The 16,683-nt window shown below is 40.1% G+C and overlaps 1 pseudogene; it reads right to left on the reverse strand.

Moving 5' to 3' along the window:
* Positions 1-11,258, reverse strand: part of LOC114411193 — a 34,142-nt pseudogene extending 22,884 nt beyond the window's left edge.
* Positions 11,259-16,683: the final 5,425 nt, after the last annotated feature.

Genomic DNA, 16,683 nt, shown 5'->3' on the forward strand with positions numbered 1-16,683 from the left:
TGCTCCTGTGCATGCTCATTAAGATCCAACACCTGAGCAGCTAGTGAATCGTGAGAGATAGGCTGCTCTAACTCAGATGCTAGTGCAGATGGTATGGCATCATTAGGTATGGGTGCTGGGGATGGCTTTGGGATCTGGTCTGTGGAAGTCTCCTCCTCTTGAGCCATGTATACACCTACATCAAAATAAAAGGCCTCAAGAGGGGTGAGCTCATCCTCCCCCTCTGTTGCTGCTGCTGCTGGCTCCTCTGGCTCAGGCTCCTAGGTTGCGGAGGTCCCACCCCCTCCAGAAATAGAATGTTGGGCTCTTGGCCAGGCCACCTGCGCATCAAACTCATCCATGCTCATGATGGATTACAAGCCCAAGCCCTGAAGGCTCTGCATGATAATGGACTGCCCCCTGTGTAAGCTCTGGAGCATGGAGTGCAGCATCTGTGGTGTAAATGAAAAATCTTAAAGTCCTACAGATAAAGGAGCTGGAAGTGGTATCTGTGTAGATGCTGGAGGAATAGCTGGAGTCTGAATGGGAGGTACTGGAGCTGTGGAAGAAGAAGAAGTTGTTATCTCTGGTGGTGCTGAAGTAGTGGGACCTCTGATCTCTTACCCCTGGCCTTCCTTGGCCCTCTAAATGTCACTATTGGACCATCAAGATTCCAACAGTTCTTCTTAATATATGCCAAGTTAATAGCAAGGCTCAAGTTCTCCAGGGATCTAGAATCTGATTGGACTCCTCTGGCCTTGCATATAGTTGTGATCAAGGCAGGGAATCCAAGTCTGGATGTATCATGTTGTGCAGTCAGAGAGATCTGGTGGGAGATGAGGTACCCCAAATTCATATCCATCTTCATAATGATACCATAAATCAACTTGGCTCTGTCCAAGGTGACATCAGATGTGTGGGAGGTAGGAATCAGGTTAAAAAAGTAAAGAACGTTCCATGTCTGAGCTAGAGTGGTCATGTTCTTCCTCAATATCTTCAATGGCTGCCCATCAGCATTTAGCTCGAATCCCCTCCCTAAGATATAGAGCTTAGCAGCCAACTCCTGAGGATCAGGCCTCAGGAGTGCAAACCTGGAAAAAGAACACAAAATTTCCCCTTCTTCTAGAATCACTACGGTCTTCAGGAATGTGTTCAAGGTATCCTCATCAAATTTCACTAGATGACCTCTCACCCTCACCTGCTTAGGTGGTTTATCCTTGGGGTCATAGAGGTTGGCGTAAAATTCCTTGACAATAGCAATGTCCATGTTGTTGTTAGCAAAATCAGTCAACTTCTCATCCCAGTGTCTTCTCTCGAGTTCCTCCTTGAACTCATCAAACTTAGTGTAATAAACTACCACATTCCTATCCGGTAGTAGTTTCCTAGGCACCACAATATCTGTATATCTCTCCCAAGCTTCCTGAGATGAACCTGGATCTGTCATATCTGGCCTGGGTAGGTGTAGAAGAAGCCTTCCTTTTCTTAGATGCCATCTGTAAAATATAAGACAAAACACAAGAGATTAGCACAGGTTATTTTCACAAAAACATAAAAATAAAACTGAAATTTTGACTGGGCACTTAGCGCAGTAGGCTGAGCTTAGTGCGCCTTATGAAATTTTACTCAGGCACTAAGTGCAATAGACTAGCGCTTAGCCTGAAGACACAAAAAATATTTTTTTTGCAGATTAAGCTTAGCGCAACAACCGAGCTTACCCTAAGTCTACAATTTTCAAAACTAAAGAGAGTTGGAGCTTAGCGCAGCATGGCGCGCTTAGCTCAGGCTCATCAGAATGACACTCAGACTTAGCGCACCGGGCGCGCTTAGCCTAACTACAAAAACTTAAAAGATAGTGAGAGAGTTGAGCTTAGCACAAAAGGGAGCTTAGCTCAACACATAACAAGGGCTTAGCGCATAGACGCGCTTGGCCTTATTCAGAGGAAAACTTACAGAAGCAAAGTGGTGCTTAGCCTGACAGGTTAGGCTTAGCGCTGAACAAAAATTCTCAAATTCTTAATGTCTGAACACTAGTCTCGCTTAGTGCACAGACGTTCCTAGTGGGCTCATCACTTATGTTTATCATCAGGGATGAACACGCTTTGCGCGACATGGTCCGTTTAGCGCGTTCATCTAGAAATCCAAAATTTTAATAGTTGCGATGAACCGACTAAGTGCAACAGGCGCGCTTAGCACATTCATCACGATTTCCAAATACAACCACAGGGGTCTTCAACCCTTTCAGCCACATTGCCCTTAATGGGCTTCTATGCTACCTAAAATCCTACATTGACTAACCCTAAAACTAATAACCTTAACCTAATAACATACAACTAAGAAAACAAGAAGTCATGTATGCTAAGGTTTGAAGAATGGAAAATGAAAATGGAAATGTATCCATTTACTTGGATTGTTCTCAAAATGAAGCAAAGAGGATGCAGACAAGCAATACGCAAGCAGCAAAAATACACACTTGCTCAAGGTTAGGAAGGTGCAGAGGTTTCGGTTCAAAGGTAGCACCTAAAGTGCCTCTGCCATTGATTTTTAAAAATTGAAATTTGTATGGCGTGCTTAGCGTAGAGCTGCACTTAGCGTGCCCACGTGACGTTTGAGTTTAAAACCCAAGCGCTTAGCCTAGCCTCGCGCTAAGCCCAACTTGAAGTTGTAAAGTCCCGTGAGCATTTGGGGCTTAGCACAGCAGGCTGGGCTTAGCGCTTTCTGCAACACAAAATTTTTCTGCAATATGTGCTTAGCCTGAGATGTGAGGCTTAGCATACCATCAAGCTTCAACTTACAAAGAGTAGTTCAGGCTTAGCGCAACAGGCACGCTAAGCGCACTTCCAAGAATTCAAAACTCGTAAGAGATTGGCGCTTAGCGCTTCCTGCCCTGCTAAGCCCAGCTTAAAAACTCAAGTTACAGAATGGATCTGGGGCTTAGCACAAGATAGCACGCTTAGCACTGCTACAATAAATTTTTTCTAGAGAAGAAGTGGTGCTTAGTGCATCATCCATGCTAAGCCCACTGGTTAAGGTTCAATTACCATGAAGATGTGGGGCTTAGCGCAGTGATGTGCGCATAGCTGAACTATTCAGCCAACCAATCAGGGGTCGATGCGCTTAGCACGAGCAAGCTCAACTTAATGCGTGAAGACTGAGCGCTTAGCGCATGGTCTGCACATAGCAGATAGACAATTGCAAGAATTTTCTAATTCTTTTTCTGTCTATCTCTTCAAACAAGCTCAAAACCCCTTGTTCATTACTAAACAAGCTGAAATTAATCACAATCACAAGCAAGGTATCCTAATTACATGCAAGAGATAAGAATGAAAAATAGAAAAGGGAAAGAAAAGCTGGGATGCCTCCCAGTAAGCGCTCTTTTAACGTCACTAGCTTGATGCATCGTCCTGTTATCCAGGATCCAACAGAGTTCCTACTTCAAGGACCTTCTTCTCAGGTCTCCTTTCCTCCATCACATGTACTTTAAGATAGACATTTTGGCTAGGTGGATCTTTGTCCTCATGGAACAAATGAAAGCTGATCTTCTGATCTTCTACGCCCATCAGCAACATCTTCTTCCCCATGTCTACCATGCAACTTGCAGTAGACATGAATAGGCGGCCAAGAATGACTCCATATGACAACGAAATCAGCTGGAAATAAAAGGTGTTTAACCTTCACCAAAACATCTTCAATGACTCCATATGGCCTTTTGATGGAGCGGTCAACTAACTGGAGGGTCATGCGTGTAGGCATTATCTCTATCTCTCCAAGTTGCCAGCACATGGAAAGAGGCATTAAATTGATACTAGCTCCCAAGTCTATGAGAGCTTTTCCTACAACTACCTCACCAATAAAACATGGTATCGTGACAACTCCAGGATCTTTGTGCTTGGGTGGAAGAATGCGTTGAATCACAACACTACAGTTACCTTCCACAACAATTCTGTCACTATGGATGTACCGATTCTTTTTGGTTAACATATCCTTCAAAAATTAGGCATAGAGGGGCATTTGCTGAAGTGCTTCTCCAAATGGCAAAGTAATTTCTAGTTTCTTGAAGATATCAAGAAATCTGGCCAAATGTCGCTCTTTATCTTTTCGGGAGGGTACCAACGGATAAGGTACCTCCTTGCATTCAATAGGAGTAGCCTCTTTCTTCCTTTCTAAGTTAGCCTCACTCTTGCCCTTCTTCTTTTTAGTCTCAACAACCTTCTCTTTTTGTTTTTCATTTTTCAACTTTTTTTCTTTTTTTTCTTTTTCTTTTATTTCTTCTTCTTTTTCTTTTTCTTTTTCTTCCTTCTTCTTTATTTTCTCTTGACAGTCTCTTATTGGTGTCTCTCATTCTTCATCACCTTCTTCTTCCTCAACAATTTCTTCAAGTTCAACTAAATCATCAACCGGTTCCAGCGCCAACTCATCAGCCAGTTGTTGTTTAAATCCCTCCACCTTCTAATCAGCTCTACTTTGCTTGAATCACCATTTTGCTCCTAGTCACCACAACCTTGCACTCTTCTTTAGGATTTTTCTCTGTGTTTGTTGTAAAGCTGTTGGATGGTCTTTCAGCTAATTGTTTTGCAAGCTGGCCCGCCTGGACTTCCAGATTCTTAATTGCAGACTTGGTGCTCTTTTCGTTAGACATTGACACTTGCATGAATTGAGCTAGAGTCTCTTCCAGCTTTGTGGTTCAGTCATAGAGACTTGGCATCTGCTGTTGTGGCCTTGTAGATGAACCACCCTGGTCTTTGTTGAATTGGTTACCAGGGTGATTTTTCCACTGTCTCTGCTATTGATATTGTTGGTTATTTTGAAATCCTAGAAATCCACTTGTATTGAAATTGCCTTTGGGCTGATTCCCCATATAATTAACTTCATGTGCAATTTGCTCTTCATTAGGGATACAACATCCAGATTCATGAGCTCCAGCACAAATTGTACATCCTGCAACCTGCAAAATAGAAGAATGTGAAGTTTATGCAGAATGAAGCTGAGTTGGCAACTTCCTGAGTGTTTCTGTTAATGTCTCTAGTTGCTTGGACATCAACTTGTTTTGTGCCAACAGAGCGTCCTGTGAGGTTAGCTCCAATAAACTCTTCTTGGTAGGAATGTGGGCTTGGTCTCTCAAAATGGCAATGTCACTAGCAGCCATGCATTCAATTAAGTCCATTGCTTCGTTGGGGGTCTTCATTTTGATCTTACCCCCATCTGAAGCATCCAAGAGCTGCTAAGATTGTGGCCTCAACCCATCTATGAATATGTTGAGCTGTATTGGTTCTAAAAACCGTGAGTGGGAGTCTTCCGCAATAAACCTCTGAATCTTTCAAGTCCCTCACTCAAGAATTCATCTGGAAACTAGTGGAAAATGAGATGGCAGCTGATTCAGGAAAGTACTTCTTCAAGAACTTTTCTACTACTTCATCCCATGACTTCAGACTGTTTCCTTTAAAAGAATGAAGCCATCTCTTAGCTTCTCCAGATAAAGAAAATAAGAATAGACTCAACCTGATTGCATCCGCAGGCACACCCGCCAACCTAATAGTATTGCATATCTCTATATAGGTGGCTAAGTGAGCATAAGGGTCTTCATTGGGTAGACCATGAAACATATTATTTTGAATCAGCTGTATCAAAGAAGAAGGATATGTAATTGTCTGAGCTTGAACTTTTGGTTGTGCAATACTAGTGAAAAATTGTGGCATAGTAGAACTTGAATAATCCTCCAGGGTTACTCTTCTTGGCTCTTCAACCATAATTGGGTCTTCAACAGGTTCTATATGAGAATGCCCTGCAATAGAAAAACTAGAAGATGCCTCGGAAGATTGAGGTTCTTCTTCAAGAGTTGCTGCTGCTTCTAAATCCTGCAAAAATTTTCTGATTCTCTCTGAATTACACCTTCTACAAGTGGCATTAATTTCCAAATCAATGGGAATCAAATCACCTACAGTAGATCTTCTTTGTATAAAAGAAAATAGAACAACAATTATCCAGTTCAAAAGAACATTGAATATACGGTAACTAAAATATGAACAAAAAGAACCAATGAATCAAAGAGAAAAATATAAAGCAATGTTGTAAAACTGAACCAAAATCTTCTTGAATATAGTTCCCCAGCAACAACACCATAAATACTTTGTTGGATTTCCCCTGCAGTTACTTTTTGTTCCACTTTCTCTTTATGCAAATATGTTCAAGGGAAATCCGGTTTGCCGGAAAGCGCACCGGATCGTCAAGTATTTAAAATTAAAATGAATTAATCCGAGTATCAAACTTAGGGAACTAGTCTTAGACAGGGTTAAATTAAAAAATAAGGCATTTTTGAAAGAAACATTGATAATTGATGATTTAGAATAGAATTAAACTAAGTCTAGGCTAAAAATAGTAAAAAATGCAAGTAAGATTGACAGTAGTGGGTAAAGATGTTGGGTCTTTCTAACGAACCAGCTGATGTATATAAAGATGTTTCTCAAATCAATCATGCTTTAGTGTTCTATGTTGTAGCCTAAATTACAAAACCTCGATCCCTAGTTAGACTGAATCAATCTAAGCTTCGTCTTCCGATCCCTCTTGTTGGACTAAGTTTAATTTAGACAGCCCTCCTAGGTTTAGACTAACTTAAACTAAGCTTCGCCCTCAGATCCCTCTTGTTGGACTAGACTTAGCTTAAATAGCTTACGAAAGTTTAGACTAATTTAGCCTAAGTTTTGTCCTTAGATCCCTCTTGTTGGACTAGACTTAGACCAAACAACACTATTGTGACAACATATTTAAAACCAAAACTTAATCCGCAGATCCCTCATTCAAGACTAAGTTTAAATCCTACTTCATTCAAGTTCTAAGGCAACAATACATTTCCCAATGCTAGAGTCACCTAACCAGGCAAACAAATGGTTGATCAGACCAAGAGCATACAGAATTTAAGCACTAAAAGAAGCATTAAACACAAGAAACACAATCAATTAGATATTAAAGTAATTACATCAGTTGTTCTTTAGAAATCCCCAACAAGGGTGTTTAGCAACCCATTATAGAAAAACCCTAACAATAATGAGATTAACAACCTAGGTATCTCTACAAAAGATGCTCTTCTTGCTGCCTCCAGAGCTCTTTTCCTTAAATAGGCATAGTGGTGTGCTCTAGAATTCTGCGCAAATCTTCTCCTTTTGGGTGTCAAATCTGTTGTACCCTAATTCTGCACAAGACAGGCTTTAAATAGGCTCTGAATCCGCGACATTGCGCTTAGCGCCACCCTCGCGCTTAGCACGAGTAAGTGGATTTGAGCTTAGCGTCAGTCGTGCGCTGAGCCTGGCTGAAGACAACTGCTACGCTTAGAGCACTAATCTCGCGCTTAGCGCATGACCTTGATATTGATGCTCTGCCAGATTCTTCTGTCGTGCTGAAGCTGTGCTTAGCCCAACTGATGAGCTAAGCTCAACTGTCACTTTTAGCACTTCATGACTTAGCCTCTTTTTCACCTGAAATTGCACATATTTCATCATTAAATCCAATGGAAATATTCTAGAGACAACTTTAACAATAAAACAAGATTTATTTACAAAATCACTACAAAATAACCATAAATTGGGGAAACTATACAAGTTTTGGAAAATGTTTTCTAAACAAAAGTTAGTCGTATAAGACGACTAACACATACTTAATACTTTGAAAGTGAAAAATGCTCTACAACTAGATCCTCATCCCAGAGAAAGATATAATCATAAATAGAGACTATATATGGATGTAGAAATCTTTTTGAAAACCACCAGACAAAGAACTCACGAATTAATATGTAAGTTTGAAAAAAAAAATCAACTACATATATAAGTGAGTATGCATGCATATAAATATAAAATTAGAAATAAAACTACAAAACTTGGGAAACTATCACAAGAGGACCTGTAGTCTGATGTGCACAGAGTTACAACACACTGAATACAAATACCATAACAAAGCCAAGTTAAAAGAGCCTAGGGTGAAACAGTGATACATTGCCCAATTCATCATATATAACCAGAAGATTCCCAATCCAATAGCCTTTCCTAGGCCTTAACATGATATTGTTATCTAATACATTTTTCATTTTAGTGGTGGTTCCAAATACAAAAATGGAAAGAGAAAAATAATTAAGACTTTAATTTTAATACATTGAGAGCAGCCACAATGTTTACGAACTTTCCTTGGCATTTACATAGCCTAACTGACTCATCCTCAGTCAAAGAGACATTTTTTGTTTTCAAAAAACCATTTACTTAATGAAGATATAGTATACCCCATTTATTTATCATTATAGTTTTCTCTAAATAATTAAAGCAAACTCCCTCTAATGAACATACTTCAGACACAAAAAAAAAGACATCAGAGTGGTTGGTCCCATGCTTAGCAACAATGCATATGGTCTTGCTACTCCAATCAAGATTCCACCATCTGTCCACATTGCCATCATAATGGAATAAAATAATTGTGGAGTTTTCTCGAAGAAACTGGAATAAATGAAATTAGTTAAAGAATGTCGATTCAAATAATTTGAATAATCTAAGCAACCATCAAAAATACCTTTGGCACCATACCATCAACATTTTGCTTTTGTTAATACCAACTGGAACTGCCAGTAAGTTAGAGTTAGAGTAAACAACCTGCAAATAAACAACCCCAAACAATCATTACAAATTCCCAAATTTAACTTATCTTTTGACAGTTTCAATAAAACCAAATACAGAAGAATAATGCAAAAATTCTGACCTTTGATCTTAAGCTACTTCTCGACCATAATGGTCTTAACTCCAAATCAAAATATCATGTATTATACCTCATGGCAAGCCTTTCAACTTGGTGATAATGATACTTTGTAGTTCTATACACAATGAATAACATTATTGTGCACAAAACTTCCAAAAAAGGCAATTGTTTCATCTTGAAACTTGATCTACCCTGCCCATACAACTACTGTTAAAACAATGATGTTACACATGAATCTTAATATCTAAATAATGTTTTACAACAGACTCTCCTAACAAAATCCAAAGTAATGAGATTAGATGAAAACAACCACATAGAAAAAGGAAATAAATTGTTACAACCAGAAATTTGATTACAAAATAAAAACAATAAAACAGTGTGTGTTAGTAAAAGCTCAGAAAGCTTGAGTACGTTAAACATATTTGTTTCCTTGATTTCATAATTTTTAATCATATACATAGTCTATAATATGTTAATGCAGAAAGGGGTCTAACATGAATCTTATCTAACAAGATACTTAAAATCTAAAGTTTATAATATATATTTACTTACATTTTTATAAACTCAAATTTATAATGTATAACTATGTATTTAAAATTTCAAACCAAATTCAAGGTCTGTCATACAAAGATTAATATGATTTTTTACCATACAACATATCTACAAATTATATTTTATTTCTCGTGGAGACCTGCAGATGAATAGTTGTAATTCACTTAGTCTGTGTTTGAGTGAAGCTAATGTAGAAAAAAGAAAATTAGTTTTGCAAAATTAATTTCAGTTAAAAATTAATTTTAAAGTGAAGTGATTTTATGCTTGACTGTTTTTATATTCAACTCAAAATTGAATTTGGACCTAGAATTAATTAATTCTTCAACATGCAACCAAAAACATGAACAATTTACCTAAGAAAATAAAATTAGTTGGAACCTCCACATGATTTTATCTAATATAACAAGAATCCAAACATGACTTTAATCAACATGATACCGACTCTTAAATGATTAATAGTGTGCTTGGATTAGATTCATAGCGAGAAATAATCAAATTTTTTCATGGTGAAGGTAAAGCAACAAATATTTCCTTCCATTCTCCATGGTATCACCATGATTTTGTGAGTTAGAATTGATTTTTGACACATTAAAGAGTTTTGAAAAGATAACATGTTGAAAACTGTGAATGTATGAATACATGATTTTGATGATGCCAAAGAATAATCAAACAAAGTTGCTTTCAAGATTACTTCAACAAACATTCAAAGGTTAAGCATTGCTTCAAGATTAATACAAGGTTGCTTCAACAAACAAGCATTGCTTCGAGATTATTCAAGATCAAGCTTTTGCCTTAAAACAAAGTGTTTCCAAGAGATCAAGGCTCTGGTAATCAATTACCAGGCAGCGTAATCGATTACCAGAAGACAATTTTGAAAAAAAAACTTTTAAAAAGGGTTTTGAATTTGAATTTTGAATCATGTAATCAATTACTAGATGTTTGTAATTGATTACTAGCAACGACACTTTGAAAAGACATGACCCTTCAAAATATAACTGTGTAGTCGATTACCAGTGAAGAATTTCAGAAAAAGCTTTTTGAAAAGACACATTTCTTCAAACCATTTTGAAAAGGCACGATGGGCCTATATATATGTGTATCTGACTTCAAAAAGCAAGAGAGAGATATTCTAAGAGAACTTATTGCCAAATGCTCTCTCAACAACTCTTGGGCAAACACTTCTAAATCTATTGAGAATTCATCCAGGAACTTCAAATTGTATTATCATATCTAAAAGAGAGAAATTCCTCTAGAATCTTCAATTTGTATCATCCACTCTAAAGGAGAGAAATCTTTCTGTTCATCTCAGAAAGTCAGTTGTAATCAAGAGACTAGTTGTCTCTTGGATTGTGAGAATTGTAATCAAGAGACAAGCTGTCTCTTGGAGAATCTTGAACACAAGGGTGACGATCCCAAGGTGTGTTCAATAAAGGATTTACAGAGATAGTGAAAAATCTCAAGTGGGTTGCTTGAGGACTGGACGTAGGCACGGGAAGTGGTCGAACCAGTATAAATCGAGTTTTCATTTTTCTCTTCTATTCTCTTATTTATTTTATTGCAATCAATTTAGTCTTTCACGTTTAAAAAACATTATTAAATTGATTGTTGCTTCTTCTTCTGCATTTTGAGCCTATCATATATCATTTAAAAGGGGAATAAAACTTGTTAGTGGGAATTTTGTAAGACTTAATTCACCCCTCGCTCTTAAGTTATTCAGGCCACTTGTCCAATAAAAACAAGTAACAAAAGTATCAAAATTGAGAGGATCCTCCAAGAAAAGCTTCAACTATGCAGCTCTCTTGGCAGTGGAGAATCTAGTAGGTGCCCTCGACATGCAATCCCTCAAAACCACACTATTGGCCCCACACTATTGGCGAGAATCTATTGGTACTCGCCACGAGGCACCCTTACATGGTGGCAATCGACATAGTGTATTCGAATTCATCCAACAACAACGAACCTGTCACCCCTACTACAATCTGCACATACCCTACTGGCATTTTTGTAGCACTGCCCTAAAATGGAGTCATAGTCAAACCTCTCTAGCTATAGGCCCTCAAGCGATTGCCCCGTCAGGCATTGCAGCACCATGCATGAGGGCAATTTGGTAGTTTTGAGCGAGGGAGAGGGAGAATCTGTAATCGCGTCGTTGAGGTCCTAAACATCGTTGGAGGCACGTGAGATGAAGGACTAGACGGAGTCGATGTCGAAGAAGCCGAGGAAGTAAATGAAAGAGGTAATGAGGGAGATCGATCTTGGAGAGAGTGACAACGTGGAGAGGGGTGTGGTTGCGAATCTTGTCGCACCAACGGTGGAAGAGCAAGTACTCAATGAAGAAGAACAGTGTGAATAAGATCTCATTGGTGAGTTACAGAAGGAGAGGAAGTATCCCTCTGTCATACCCTAATTTCGTCCGGGGACCTTTGCTCGATGACGTGCGACCATTCTTTGGTCCTCGTGAGGTGCTTGGCACCCATCATTAGGCAATTTGTGAAATTTCAGGACATGCCGGAAAACCAAAAAATATTGATGCACAATCCATAAGTTTCCGTGACACACCGGAAATCAAAAGGAAGCGTCGTTGCATAATTAAGTGAGGTTTCGTAACATTCCGTAAGTCAAAAAGGGGATGATTATGTAATCCGCAAGGTTCCGTAACAATTACGGAAAGAAAACAAGTATCGTTACGAAATTCGTAAGTTTCCGTAACTTTACGAAAAAAGAATCACCAAAAAAACAGCAGAGGGGGTGAACTTAGTAAAAATGGGGGTGCAAATAGCACCCAGGCCCATTTGGGCCCTCCAGAAGATTCCTCCAGAAGGCGGTTGCTTCTGGAGGAAGCAACCCTGCTCGCCTGGGCGAGCTGAGCTCGCCTGGGCGAGCTGGGCGGCAAGCATCTCCCCTATTTTGCTATAAATAGGGGAGAAAATGAAGAAGAAAAGGATCCCAGCCCTTTAGGCACTTCTCTCTCTTTGGAATTTGCTTGGAAAAATTGTTTCCGTGAAGAAAATCTAAGCCGAGGCGCTTCCGAAACGTTTCCGTAACGTTTTCCGTGAGGAATCTCGCAAAGCTTTCAACCGTTCTCCGACGTTCTTCATTCGTTCTTCATCGTTCTTCGATCTTCAACGGGTAAGTACCTCGAACCAAGCTTTTCGATTCATTCTATGCACCCGTAGTGGTCCACATTGTGTTTCGTGCATTTTGATTCTCATTTTGTTTACTTTTTATACCCCCTGTTGACATGCTTAAGCCATTTTACTTAAGTCGTTTCTCGCTTAACTTAAAAATAAAACAAATTTCCACCGAACGTTTGAATTGTATTATCCGTTAACTTCGGTTAAAATAAATTCCGACCGTTCGGTCGTGCCGTAACCACGTTGGAAATCAAAAAAAGAGGTAAAAATAATATAATAATCAAAAAAAAAAAATATCTTTTTAGTAAAATAAAGCGGAAAATCAATCGGACGTTTTCTCTTTGGGATTTCTCATTCTTAATCGAATTGATTAATAACTAAGGTGAAACTAAGGCTAAAATTAACTCGCCTAGTCAAGCTCGTCCACAAAAATAGGCTTTTGAAGTTTGTCATTTCAATTTCTCACCAAGTAAGATGGATCATTTTTAAGGTCCAACGCCTTAAAATGATCACCACTTAAGTAAAAAAGAATCATTTGATAAAAAAGAACTACGTAGGTCTGATTTTCTCATCCCAAATTGAGGAATACGTAGGAGCAAAGGGAAACACCCTTGTCGACCACAAAAAAGGAAAAATATAAAAAGGGTATAAAGGATATAAGAACATAAAAGGGAACATAAAAATCAAAGTCATGTTTGCACATTCGATTAAAGGCTGCCGTCCCTTGGGACGGACGTGTGGGGTGCTAATACCTTCCCCGTACGTAAATACAACTCCCGAACCTTTCACTTAAAAGTTCGTAGATCGCGTCTTTTCCGGTTTTTCCGACGTTTTCCTCAAATAAACGTTGGTGGCGACTCCGCGCGTATTCCTTTCGTGGAACACGCATCCCGCGAGTCACGCGTCGCCCTCCCGCCGAAGGGTAGGTTGCGACAGTTGGCGACTCCACTGGGGACTGTTTTTAGAGAGTTAGGCCGTTTAATCTTGTGCAATGTTTTATCATGACTTTCTCCTTTGTTGGTTTCCCTTTATTTGTCTTATGTTCTTGTGTGTATAAACTTTTTGTTGCTTTTAGTGTGTTTTAGAACGTATGCATGAGGTAAATATTTATTCATTTGATGCACACAAACACCAACACTATTTGCACACACTGTGAGTGAAAAAGGGCCCTATACCCGGGTTCATGGGAGCATAAGGAGTGGAGGTGAATCTGTGATCATGCTAGGTCTCCGACTTGCTTGATTACAGTGAACCCTCATCTAGAGCTTTTCTCTTTGAAAACCTATTGTTGCTAGTAGTCCCTACTGCTACAATATGTTCTTCAAAGGGGATGATACCTCTAGAAACCATCAAGAGAGATATGACTACCTTGGGGATTATTGCTAAAAGCCTAGTTAGTTCTCTCCCTTATAGGTCCCTTAAATAGGGGCACGAAGCAAACACGCTGCGTGCCATTTTTCACACTGCCATGCATGAGTATCATATACCCTTTTGCTTATGTTCGGTAAATATTGTCATACTGTGCACATTCCCGCATTGTGTCTTTTGCATAGGCATTGCATATGGGTTCTGTCTTGATCCCTACTGTAAACAAACCAATGGAGGGTCCGTGTCGCCTTCTTAAAAACGTGCATTGGGGCATTTCGCTACCCCTAGACGTCGCATCTAAGAAGGGGACAAATTCCCCGGACCCCCGCATTCCTAGATTGCATCCGTGTCATATGCATTCCTTCATGCATTCATCCATTCCACCCATGATAGATGTCGGAGTTTTGATTCGCACTAGATTTTATTTCACTTTAGTAAAACATGGGATCAAGTCAAAAGCCTTCGCTTAAAAAGAGGTTTTATCAAGTCAAAATCAAGAGCTTAGAGGTCACCAGTTTACGAAAGTTGGGGCAATTAATGGGTCAACTTCAACGGCAAGCCTTCCGCAAAGCCTATGATAAGCATTTTGGGACCTAGCTAGGGTAGAAGTCTCCATGGAACCAATTGCCTCCCTCGCCCAGTATTATGATCAGCCGTTGAGGTGCTTCATCTTTGGGGACTTCCAGCTATCACCAATGGTGGAAGAATTTGAAGAGATCCTAGGATGTCCTCTAGGGGGAAGGAAATCATACCTCTTCTCAGGGTTCTACCCCTCGTTGGCCAGAATTTCTAAAAAAGTCCAAATCTCGGCGCAGGAATTAGACCGCCAAAGGCAAGTCGAAAATGGGGTGGTCGGAATACCGAGAAAATATTTGGAGGTAAAAGCAAGAATCTTGGCAGAAAAAGGCGAGTGGACCCCATTCATAAATATTCTCACACTGTTGATTTTCGAGGGAGTCCTCTTTCCAAATGTGGATGGGTTGGTGGACCTGGCAGCGATCGACGTTTTTCTCGCCTATCATAACCACAAGGAAAGTCCGGTTGTCGCTATGCTAGCCGACCTATATGACACCTTCGACCGAAGATGTGAAGAAAGCAATGCAAGGATTGTTTGCTGTACTCCAGCTCTCTATGTGGGGCTGGTTTCACACCTTTTTCTCCAAGAAGGTAGGCCCGTCTATCCGCTACAAGGTTACCGCTCGTGCGTCGAAAAAGGAAAGGCGAATTGGGACCAACTCTTGGCTAGCATGGGGGGGCGTCTGTTAATTGGTTCCCTCGCTAGAAGGAAGGAAGAATCAGGATTCTATCTTCATGCGAAGGATGTCCAAATGTTCCCTTGATGGGAACAAGGGGTTGTATTAATTATAATCCCGTCCTCGCCATAAGACAGCTTGGCTACCCCATGAGAGAAGCGCCATTAGACGAAAGCATCACGCCTTTCATCGCACGGGGTTTTAGTGACCACAACGCGAGGGTACTCCAAGGAGTTCGCAAGGCATGGGATGCGGCGTGAAGAAAGGACAGAGAGCTTAGGGGAAGCAGTAATGGGATCATCGGCGACTATCATAAGTGGCTGAGAGTCCGAACACAAGGATTGGATTGGCTCCCAAATCTAAAGACTGTGAGGGACGATGAGGTTAAAGCTTCAGAAGAAAGTGATAAGGTACAAGCTCTAAAGGCAGAGCTTGAAAGAGCCCGAATAGTCGAAGAGAAGTTCAAGTCCATAGCCATCAAAGTCTGAAAAGAGTATGATGAACTAAGGGACGTCAATATGGCCACCGCTGAAGCCTTGGAACGAGAAACCAAGAAGGCCCGAAAGGAAGAACACGTGCAAGCAAAGTTTTGAGGGGCTTTATAGGGCAGCAATGGTAAGCTCAAGCTCCGAAGAGGTGAAAGGAATCATCACGGGTCAAAGGCATGATCTTGAAGGACGAGCTAAAGGCTTACCTTAGGTTGAAAAGAAATTTGTCCCAACAGTTAAGCGAGACTGAAGGGAATATGTGGGCCGTCATCGATGAGTGCAAAGAGAAGCTAAATCTAGCGGCGACTCACGAGCAAAGGCTAGAGGATGAGTACGCCAAGATATCAGCAGAAAGCGAAGCAAGGGAGAGGGTAATTGATTCATGGCACCAAGAGGCAACAATGTGGACGGACCGATTTGCTCTTACTTTGAACAGGAGTCAAGAACTTCCCCCATTGCTAGCCAAGGCCAAAGCAGTGGCGGACACCTACTCCGCCCCAAGGAGATCCACGGACTTCTCAGCTATTGTCAGCATATGATAGACTTAATGGACCATATGATTAGAAACCGCTAGGAAGTTTGTATTGTCGCTCAGATCTTGACTAGTTATAACTTTTTGAATAAAATGAGTTTATCCCACGTTTTTACTCCAAAAAATCAGTGCGAATCAAGTCACTCCCGCATTTTATCTCTAGCATGCATCGTATGTTGGTCTCGTCCTTTGTCACGGGAAGCCGGAAGGTCCATATCACCTTCTTAATTGTACACATGGGGCACTGCGCCCCCAAATGCACAAGTAAGAAGAGATAATTTTCCGGGCTCTCGTGTCCGTAAAATGCATTCATATCATGCATCGCATAAGCATCTCTTCATAACATCATAATGGACATATCCTGCATTTGTCCGTTATCATATTCCAGCCTCACATTTTGCATGAGTCATGGCATCATCATGCATATGCGTTCAACAAACTTTTTGGTCTGCAAAATTGCATACCATTTGTTTCATGTTTGCTCATCCTTGCGTTTTCCTCTACAAAACAAAAACAAAAAAGGGGGAAGCGTGAAACTTCACACTACATTCTTAGTTTCATGTGTTAGGCAACACAAGTCAACCATGTTGGGATCATAAACCCGTTTCACTTAAAAACAAAATAATTGAACATGGTACCTAATGCATGGT

Source organism: Glycine soja, chromosome 5 (assembly GCF_004193775.1).
Source record: "Glycine soja cultivar W05 chromosome 5, ASM419377v2, whole genome shotgun sequence".
Classification (NCBI taxonomy): domain Eukaryota; kingdom Viridiplantae; phylum Streptophyta; class Magnoliopsida; order Fabales; family Fabaceae; genus Glycine; species Glycine soja.